The following is a 10739-nucleotide window of genomic DNA, read 5'->3' on the forward strand; positions in this document are numbered from 1 at the left end:
AACGTGGGGGTGATACCAAAGAAACCAGGGAACTCCCCGGGGCAAGCAATTCTCATGGCAGACATACCATTAGGACAAAACATCACCGCATGACTTGTCCTCATTGCCGTTGCGAAGTCTCCACGGCATCATGCAATCTTGCTGGTGGCCCCAGAGGGGAGTCTGGGGACTTATGACAAGACGGAAGCAAGTCGGTGCTATAGAACATTCCAAGCAGGACAGGGATGGCTTGCCACATGGAGATAGTTTTCAGTGCCGTTCTTGCGGTGACAGATTGTAATGTGTGCTGTGGTATATAACTTGAGAGGATAAAAACAGAGGCAAGCCAGAAGAGGAGGAGCTGGTTGTGATCTACATCACATATCCCTATGCAATGTATACTTTTGTAGGGCTACACCTTTGTTGAAATATATTCTGTGCCTCAGTTAACCTGACACAATAATAGGCCTTGCTTTGTGCACTGGGACTTACTGCCTATTAAACGCACTATGAAATGCAAGCGTAAGCTATCCAACAGCTTACTGGAGGATTTCTACTGACACAGTAAAACACACAATAGAGATTTTGGTTCTTAATGGCAATATTAGGTGAACACAAAAACCTTATTATGCAGGAATTCAGACGTCACCAACAGAGACAGAAGGAGAACAGTGAATTTCTAGATCTAACAAGGCTTTGCTACAACATAATGCTATGTGAGGAACTAGCCAAGTGACGTTTTTCAGTGTTCAAAAGTTGAATTCAAGCCTCTGTTTCCAAGCATACACACTTGAAAGCAAATTTAGAAGCCACATGTCACGTTAAGAATAAAGTTTATGCTTCCGCAGAGAGTGCTGGATTGGCAAAGATGGCAGACTGCAATAATGATTGCTTTAGAAGTGATGCAGACATTGCTACGGACGGCCTATTGTTCACCCCAACATTCTACACACACACACACACACACACACACACACACACACACACCAGTTTTAGACACGCCTGCGGTTTTGTTAACTTGCTGATTTTATTCTGAAGAACTGACAACAAAGGATTTGGTAGGGGAGGGGGAAGGGAGGACTCCTCTAAAAAGTCAGTTTGTTCCCTCTTGTTAACAAGCATGATATTATTCATGACAAGAGCAAAATTTAGTGCTGAGTGTCATCTTCGCAGAGTCTAAAATTTGAGGAGACCGACTCCAAAAGAAACTGCAGTTTTGCAGCTGTCAACAAACTCAACAGGGGTGCCATCCACACACTCTTTTAGCTAGCTGGAGATATAAATTTTATTGGGAAGCGCAAGTTCTAAAGTTTGATCTCTGTCCAACAAGTCCATTGTAAATATACATACCGGTGTCAAACTGCAAATTGCATTTTGCAAGAGGAAAGAAAAACTTATTGTAAATTGAGATCATGCCAAAACATCAAAGAAATTCTTCTTCTTCTGCAGAACCAATGGAAAATGAAAATATTTTCATTATCCTAATAGCCCTCTTTTAAGAAATTAGAATTGTTTAGAAAAAAGAACCACAAAGCTGGAGGAGGGGGATATAAGCTGTCCTTCAGAGTTAACAGTGAATGAAATCTCTTTTCTTTTGCAGTACTTGGGCTGGATCCAAACTTGCCAACAACAGAGCACCACTGGTGCTGCAAGGAGGGAGCAGGCATGTTTGACTGATTCCATTGTTGCTACTTTAATAATAATAATAATAATAATAATAATAATAATAATAATAATAGTATTTGTACCCCGCCCATCTGGCTCTGGGTGGCTTCCAACATATATAAAAACATAATAGAACATTAAACATTAAAAAGCTTCCCTATACAGGGCTGCCTTCAGATGTTTTCTAAAGGTTATATAGTTACTCATCTCCTTGACATCTGATGGCAGGGCGTTCCACAGGACGGGCGCCACTACCAAGAAGGCCCTCTGCCTGGTTCCCTGTAGCTTCACTCCTTGCAGTGAGGGAACTACCAGTAGGTTCTCAAAGCCGGACCTCAGTGTCTGGGCTGAACAGTGGGGGTGGAGACTGGTATTAACCAGCCTGACTCCTTAGCTGGTGACTCTGCTGTCTCCAATTCTGTGTCTTCATTGACACTTGACTAGAGGGTCATTAATGCTCCTCCTCCTTCTCCACATTCCAGCTGGGGAATGTTAATAAAGCACCGCACCGCCAGGTGCCTAAGGATGGAAAAGGTCACATCACTTCAGCTACAGGAAACTTTTTACAAAGCCCAGAACTTTCCCAAGACAGAGCTGAAGGAGGAGGAGATGTCAGAAGGAAAAGATGCAAGGCACAATTTGCTGGCTTGCTGCTGTTCCATCAGCTGAGCTGTGAAGGTGGTTCATGGTGCTTATGAACATGCTGTGAGCCTCCTTATAGTGCATCTGTTTCCAACCTAAAAGTCCACATGGATGTGACAACTATTAGGAAACGACAGGCAAATTATATTATTAGCCCCCACACTTTTTTTTTTTTTTTTTAGAATACACTGCAGCAGACAGAAGAGGCTGTCTTTTGTTTACCATAAATAAGCCGTGGGTAAAAGATGTAACCTACAGCTTTTCGCACTGAGCTTATTAACTATATGATTCCGTTAGAAACATGTCTCTGGGTAACCAGCTTAACACAGTGCATTGTGGTTATGTCCAGTGAGCAAACTGAAAGGATTTTTTTGTTTTGTTGAAAGCCTTTGTACTGATTCTCAAAAGTGTTATGTCTCCGATGTAAAAATACAGCTACAATATAGTTTTGGTATTGATTTTGCTTTCACAAAGAGGAGGGAGGGAAGGGAGACTAAAGTACATGTTTGCACATAGGTACTTCTATTGTGACATCTCCGAAATAGATGTTTGCTATCAATATCAACATCTCTGTAACCACACAGCAGATCTGAAAGACCTGTGTAGGGATTCTCGCACTCCCTTCAATTGCTCCTTGTGCCGGGCTTTCAGTCTTTCAGAATTCACCTGAAACACAGATAGAAGCGAGAGATGTCAAAAAAACAGAGAAAGGGGTAGGAATGAAAAACAAAGATAAAATGACAAAGATGGCCTATAGCAGGAGTGGGGGGACTTGTTGGACTCCAACTCCTATCAGACCTAGTAGACAGCATGGAAACTGTAGTCCAACAACATCTGGAGAGTCATAGGCTCCTCAGCCCCAGATCTTTCTTGAAATGCTTGGTTTCCCCACAGTAGAATGCATATGGACACAAATGGTTTCATGAGCCATTGCAACCAAACATTCCTTTTTTAAAAAAATAATAATATTTATTAAAAGTTTAAGAATTAAAGAAAAAAGTAAAAAAGAAAAAGAAAAAATAAAGAATACAAATCAATACATTACAATACATATAAAAAAGCAAAAGACACAATACATCAAAACAAAAACAAAAGCAAAAACAGTTAAAAACACATCCAATATTTCCATATCTTTATCTTTCCTTAACTTGTTTCATCGACCTCCTCACACCTCCCTTTTTGTATTCTAGTTATTAATTATTTCAGCAAATCCTTTCCATCTTTCACTGTTTTCTGTCATTTAATTATCTTAATTTATTTTAACCTTATCTTACCATTAAAACCCTAAAACTTATTTATACTTAATTCCTTATAACATTTCTACTAAAGCCATATAATTTCATTCCAACATTTTTCTAACACTCATTAACTTTGCAACATTTCTCTAAATAATGTTTTTTTAAAAACTTTTTTCAATCTTCTTCCACCGTCTCTTCTCCCTGGTCTCGGATTCTGTCAGTCCTTTCTATCAATACCATATAGTCCATCAAACTGGTGACCTTCTGTCCGAGGCTCTTAACTCTCTTCCATGTCCCTTCTGCAGATCTTCTTCATATTTATACATGCACTTTACTTTATCCTCTGCTGATCTTGTTCTTAATTTCCTTCCTTTGGCACTGAGGAGTAGATCTCGGGGAAACTCCAACCTAACAATGTCTTTATTCCTTCTCGACAGGTCAGCCCATTCTCCATAGTCAGAACTAAAGTCCAAAAGATATTTCAGAGCACCACTCTACCCCTGACCCAAATCCAGATCCCAAAGGCCAGAGCATCCCTGCATAGAAGGATCTATCCAACTTTCCTTCTCCAATCCAAGCAGGGCTCCATCCCACCAAATCTGGCTTTCTCTAAATTCAGCCATAAAGGGCAACAGCTTATGTTCATCAAATTGCCTCTGTGAGGCCGGGGATCTCTCCACTTGAGTTACTTGAGGTTCAACAACAACTTTCTCCTTTGTCTTCTCCACAGCTTGCCATGTCAAAACAGATTCCTGGGTCAATTCCTGAGTAATTTCTGTATAGGTATTCCCTTTTTGTCCCAACTCAGTCATTTTTTGTCCCAAATTGTCAATTTTAATAATCATCACATCCATCTTCTCATGAAGCTGTTCCAATAAAGCACTTGTCTTGCAAAATGCAATCACTAAGGCTTCTTCTGTCAACATTCTTGTCCAAGGTCAGACTCTGATTCTCACGCTCTTTAATCTCTGCAGCTGGAAAATTCCCCAGCTCCACTCCTGCAACAGTTTCAAAAGCTCCCTCTAGGGGAAACAATTTCTATTTGTATCCATCCTTTTAAACGCAGATCCAGCAACAACAGAGTTAGTTTCGATTTTCAGTTACTTTTTTTTGCTCCTTTTTAAGTGCAAAAGGAAACAATGGAAACAATATATTTCTCTTATTTAACTATCTGTCAACATACGTTTTATTCACAGTCAATGAACTTTCCCAAAACGTCAATCTTACTGGCAGCCCGTTCCCAGGTTCAAAACGGTGGTGATTTATCTTTCTTCACTCTGTCTCCTGCAGGCTTAAACAATCTAGAATTTCCCCCCTCTTCTCCTGCTTCCAAGGGGGGTTTAGTAATTTTAACCGATGGAGATTTAATCCTTTACAAAAGACTTTCCAGGCTTTAGCTTGCAACGTCTTTGCTTCAATCTATTTACAAAAGAGGAAGGCGGACTTCTTGTTTGAAACCTTCCCGTTTCGATGTCAAATTAAGAAGTTTAGGGATCCAATTTTCCGTTCTACTCACGGGTAGTTGTTTAGAGTCCAATTGTCCACAGGAAAAAGTCAGCACTCTCCGGCAACAGCAATGCGGCTTCACTCCGTGAAAGAAGCAGTCAATTTGAAGCACCGCACCGCTCACCCCACGTCGCTCCGGATCCCCGAAACCGGGTTTCCCCGCGAGTAGGGGAGGCGCAAAAGGTGCCAACCAAATCCCACGTCCACAGGCTTCTCCCGCCTGTGGTTTTTAGTGGGTCTCCGCCTTGCCGTGGCAGTCCAGACCCTGATTTCCACGGAGCGGATTCCTCCCGATCAGAGGAAATCCGCCATTGCCGGAGGCGCTAACCCGGAAGTCCTGCAACTAAACATTTCAACTTGGGCATGCTCAAATTATCTTTTAAAATTAGTATAGCTTCCACTTAAATTTCTTGGTGTTTGTAATTTGGTCAATTTAGTATTGGGGTCCCAAGGAACATATGGCTTTATAAATAAAAAACCAGCACTCTGACTTGGGTTCAGCCACTAATGGGTAGCCAGTGTAGCACAGATGGAAAGAGATGAAGTTCTTCTTCTTTTCTATGCTAATTAATGTTAATCAAGGGATTGACAATTGGATAAGTAACTCACTTGTTGAAACTGGAAATGTTCATTTAATAAATGTGCAGGAATTGGTTGGTGGATAGTTGTCTGAAAAGGAGTTAAGTTTAAAAAAAGCAAGTGGAGTCATACCTCAGGTTAAATATGCTTCAAGATAAGTTTTCAGATTACGTTCCGCGGTGACGCGGTAACGGAACGCGCTCAGAATGACGTCATGCGCGTGCATGGAAGCGGCGAAACGCGACCCGCGCACACGCAGATGCACAGTTGAGTGTTATGTTCTACTCAGGATGCGAACAGGGCTCCAGAACGGATCCCATTCGCTTCCAGAGGTACCACTGTATATTGTAATGTAAGGTTATTTGTAATGTTTGAAGTTAAACTAGAGTTAACTGGGGAATATGATGCAACATTGAGGAGAACCATTGACACATTCGGGAGGGTGTGCAGGAAGTCAGATTTGGGAAAATGTTGAATTTGTTCAGATTTGGGAAAATGTTATTTTGTTTTAATTTAATTTAATATATTTAATTAGTGATCGGTTTGGAAAAAAATGAAAATCAATAAAAAAGATTTGGTGGTATGTGTTCAAATCACCTTGCCCCAGTGTGCAACCTGGCTGCTGAATCCTGCAGCAGCTGCTGTTTGCAAACTGCCTTCAAAGGCATCCCAGTGTATAACACACACACATCCCAGCATATAACACAGTTGAGTCTTACTTCAACAATGGCAATGTGGTAACATAACGGGCATGGGCCACACATAGCAACAGATTGAAATGGCCCAAGAGGCTCGTGGGAAATGGCATAGGGGGCATCATGGCTGCCTTGAGAAGGGATTGTGTCACTGCTTAATGGTAGGGTCGCCTTGTTATTTGAACAATGGTTTCACATCATAATCCTCCACTCCTGGGTCAACCTTGCCTCTGGCATGCAACTGGCACATTCACCCGAACAACAGACAACAGTTTCTCAGGCTTTTATGCACTGTAGAGCATGGGGCAAAATGATAGGGAGAATGGAAAGGTGCATTGATAAGATATACATTGAAAAATATGACCACAATATCATAAAACGTACTTAAGGAATTTCCAATAATAAAATGCTTACCTGTTTCCTAAGTATGAGCATTGCACTCTTTTCTGTAATTTTCCAGGGCTGATTGTTGTTGTTTTTCAAATCCTCTTTCTCTTGAATCCAGGCCACTTCTGAAATAAGCATTATTAATGCCACTGATTTAGCATCAACTGACCCGCATTTCTGATTTTGTCGGCTATTTCTTCCTTTGTGTGAAATTTATCACGAATCAAAGTCCTGACAATCCCCTGTATGCATATGCTTTGGGGCCCATGGAGCGTCTAGGGTAAACACTGTTGGTAGGCGGGCGGCATGTGAGCCATATTTATGCGACTGAGAGAAGGAGAAGGATATTCTTTGATCCTGACTTAGCCTGAAAAATGAATGCCATCCTCTTTTAAGCTCCAAAGGTGTGTGAAATCCTAATGCTGCACAGTAGAGGTTTGGATTAATAGCAAAGTGACGGTCATGACAGTCTAAAGAATTTAAGTGCTAGGCTTTTCACAAGGAAGATTTCCCTCTCTCTTCGCCCCCCCCCCCCTTTCAGCATCTTCTTAAGAAGGAGGTATTTTAAAGATTTGCTTTGCTGGATGGAGTGTGCCACAGGAAAATCTCTAGCAGAAATGCCTTGCAAATCAGAGGAGCACATTTTTGCTTTTGTTTCTATTGCATGGTGGGAACTAAACAGGTAAAGTTCTGGAGAGTGGCCAGCCTTTGCCTACCTCATGATCTCCAGATGTTTTGATCTGCAACTCCCATCAGCCCCAGGCAACCCCTGCTGGAGGGCACCAAGGGTGTAGAATAGGGAAGAGAGCTTCCCCCAGTGTTTCAAGCCAGAAATGATTCTTTCTAACGGACATCTTCAGTCCTGGCCAATTCCTTGGTTCTGCACATTGATCAAACTACACATTGTATACCAGCACATGTAATATAACAAGCTTTTTAATACTCTGGCTTCTCCTCAGACTGTGAAAAGCAGCTTTGGGAGACATGACATATAAATATCAGAGATAGCAAAATGTGATCTTCCCAGATGATGGGAAAACTTGTCAGGAGGAAAAACATTAATGAAAATATCAGCGGCACATATCACATTTCATTTGCCAGTCTGTGTTTATCTGATTTCTCTGTCTATTCCTATCTCTTTTAGACAGACTTTATATCTCTTCAAATCAGCATAATCCCCATAGGGCTTCTGGAGTGCAAGTTTTGAATCTGAAGTTCATTAAGGTGCTGAATTTAATTACTTTGATATGCAGTTTACTGAGACCAATGCTGAAATCTATTTTTGATGGCTTTGGTTTTCAGAGATAATTTCTTTCTCAAGGTAGAAATAAGCATTAGCAACATTTTAGTTTAGCACATAAAACACACACACATGGAAACTATTAAGCTAGTGCAGAAATTCAATTAAACAATAAGATGCCACATAAAGATAAATGAAGTTGCAAGCTTTTTAGAGAAAGCAGTTAACAAAAGACAGCTTATGCTTTCACACATCATAAAAAAAATGCCCTGAACTGACTCAGCATAGGAGCTCCTGGCTGCTACAAAGATGTATAAATTCATCAAAACACCTGGAAGGGAAGCCTAGACATCAGGTATTATTTACCATCTTGAATTATTCCCACACAGCCAATGGTTGTCCCTCGCATAGTAACTACTAGCATCTCTTGCCACATGAGGGCTCATGCAAATTAAACCATCATCTCCAAATGAAATTGGTGTAGAACTGTCACTCTTTCACACAGGAAAAAGAAAGATACCTAAGGAGGGAGATTGTGAAGGCTTTTTTTATTTTTATTTTTTAAAAAGCATGGGTGATCTGGTAAGCTGGTTTTGAAATTGCTCTGACACAGATCAAATTAATCATTTACTATCCTGTTGTGTCATGGGCCAATGATCCCCTGGTTTATGCATTTATAATAAAATTGCCATATTTTTCCATCTATAAGATGCCCCCATGTATAAGATGCCCCCTATTTTTGGGGACTCAGATTTAAGAAAATTGGAGGAGATGTATCCGTGTATAAGACACCCCCTAATTTTTTGACATTATTATTTTTAGGAAAACACCTAGTCATACACGGAAAAATACGGTACTTAAAAAAAAAATCAGCTGTGATTGCTGTTGTGTATGGGGGTGGCACTCACCTAACACCCAAGGCAGTGAGAGTGGCATTGGTTCTGTTGGTGTGGTTTGCACCAAGCTTACCACAGCCTTACCCCTCCTTTCCTCGCTCCCAGTAAGCTGCAGTGACTATCTGAAGATCCAGTGAATGTTGAAGCTTCACCATGACATATGCTACTGTTTCTGACACCTCACCTTTCCTTAAAGCAATTCACAGTGGTGAACACAATTTCCTCCATTTTGTCTACACAACAATTCTGTGAGGAAGGCAAGGCTGAGAGCAGGTAGCGACTGGCCCAAGGTCACCCAGTGAGCTCCACTGGTGAGTGAAGATTTGCATGTGGGTTTCCCCATTCCTATAAGATGTTTTATCCTTGGCATGTATCAAAAGAACTGTTTAGTGGGTCAAAACCCCATCTCCTAAGAAGACAGAGGGATCTCTCTCCCATGTAAATTGATAGGGGACTTAGCCTGAAGAAGCTGTGGGACGAAATTATTTAGTAGGAATTTGCCTGCATGCTGATAAATCATTACACAGCCCAATCCCATACCATTCCTTTCTCTCATGAAAAAAGAGAAAAGGTAAAGGTTAAGTCCAGTGAAAGGCGACTATGGGGTTGTGGCACTCATCTCACCGAAGGAGCCAGCGTTTGTCCACAGACAGCTTTCTGGGTCATGTGGCCAGAATGACTGAACCGCTTATGGCGCAATAGGACACCATGATGGAAAGCAGAGCACACAGAAACACGGTTTACCTTCCCACCACAGTGGTACCTATTTATCTACTTGCACTGGTGTGCTTTTGAAAGGCTAGGTTGGCAGGAGCTGGGAAAGAGCAATGGGAGCTCACTCGGTCATGGGGATCCGAACCGCCAACCTTCTGATCAGCAAGCCCAGAAGGCTCTGTGGTTTAGACCACAGCGCCACATGCATCCTATTCCCAATATTAAAACAAACATCAATGCAAGTGAAGAGGAAGAATAGGCACACCACTGTCAACAACAACAATAATACTCTGAACCAAACTTGCCTCTTGATCCAGGGTAACAACGGCGGCATCCTCCACCTGTGAACAGTTTTGCAAAGTACATTTTTTCATCTCCTGTTAGAAATCATTTCTGCAAGTGCATCACAATGTACTTTACGAAGCAGATGGGCTAATAAGCTGCACCAGAGCCAGCCCCCCTGCAGTTTCCATCACACGCTCTGCTGCCTGGCACAGGCTATACCTCTTTAAAGCAATTATATGCCCTGACAGGACAAGGGGACACTGCCAACTCCATATAGCTTACCTATACAGTAGAAAGTCACCTAATTAACAAGTCGCTTTGATTAATTAACCCTGAGAAAGGCATCTGGCATCTGTGCTAAATGTAAAAGCAAACACCTTGTTGTGACAGTTACTGAAGGATGTCACCGGGCAGATTTTTTTTGGAAAGGGTATATATAAAGATTAATTGCAGCTGAAAATTCCCTCCTGGTTTGCTTGTCAGCAATTTCAGCATTGCGCAGAGCCAAAGCCTCTTGCCTTGCCACCATTGGCTGAACTGCTCTGACGTCATCCACAGTCTGATTTGGAAAGGTAGTGAGCCAAAGGAAGGCTGGGTAGAGGAAGCAAATGGCCTTCAAGCTGAAAAAGGTTCCTTACCCTTATTTTAGACATTTACTAAAAAACAGTCCCTCGTGCAGGCCCAGTTGAATCATATGATTAATTCAAAAGCAAAGATCAGTTTGTCATTCTACTCAGCCACCTGTCTGAACCCTATTGTGGAGCAAGCCAAGATTCCAGGATCTCATAACCAGGGTGAGGATTTCAGCCAAGCAGAGATCCCAACCTGAGCTTAGGACATGACATGGTCAATCTTCCCCACAGACCCCTTATGGCCCCCCCTTCACTATGTTGATCCTGCCCAATGCCATTTC

At 41.7% G+C, this 10739-nt stretch overlaps 1 long non-coding RNA gene across 1 annotated transcript; it reads right to left on the minus strand.

Annotated features, from left to right (window-relative positions):
* Positions 1–2732: 2732 nt before the first annotated feature.
* LOC308576193 lies at positions 2733–6818 on the minus strand. Its single transcript, XR_014003136.1, has 2 exons — positions 6719–6818; positions 2733–2952 (listed from the first exon to the last, which is right to left on the minus strand). It is a non-coding gene; the product is annotated as an uncharacterized lncRNA (long non-coding RNA).
* Positions 6819–10739: the final 3921 nt, after the last annotated feature.

Source organism: Podarcis bocagei (genome assembly GCF_964188305.1).
Source record: "Podarcis bocagei genome assembly, chromosome: 1".
In the NCBI taxonomy this organism is placed as follows: domain Eukaryota; kingdom Metazoa; phylum Chordata; class Lepidosauria; order Squamata; family Lacertidae; genus Podarcis; species Podarcis bocagei.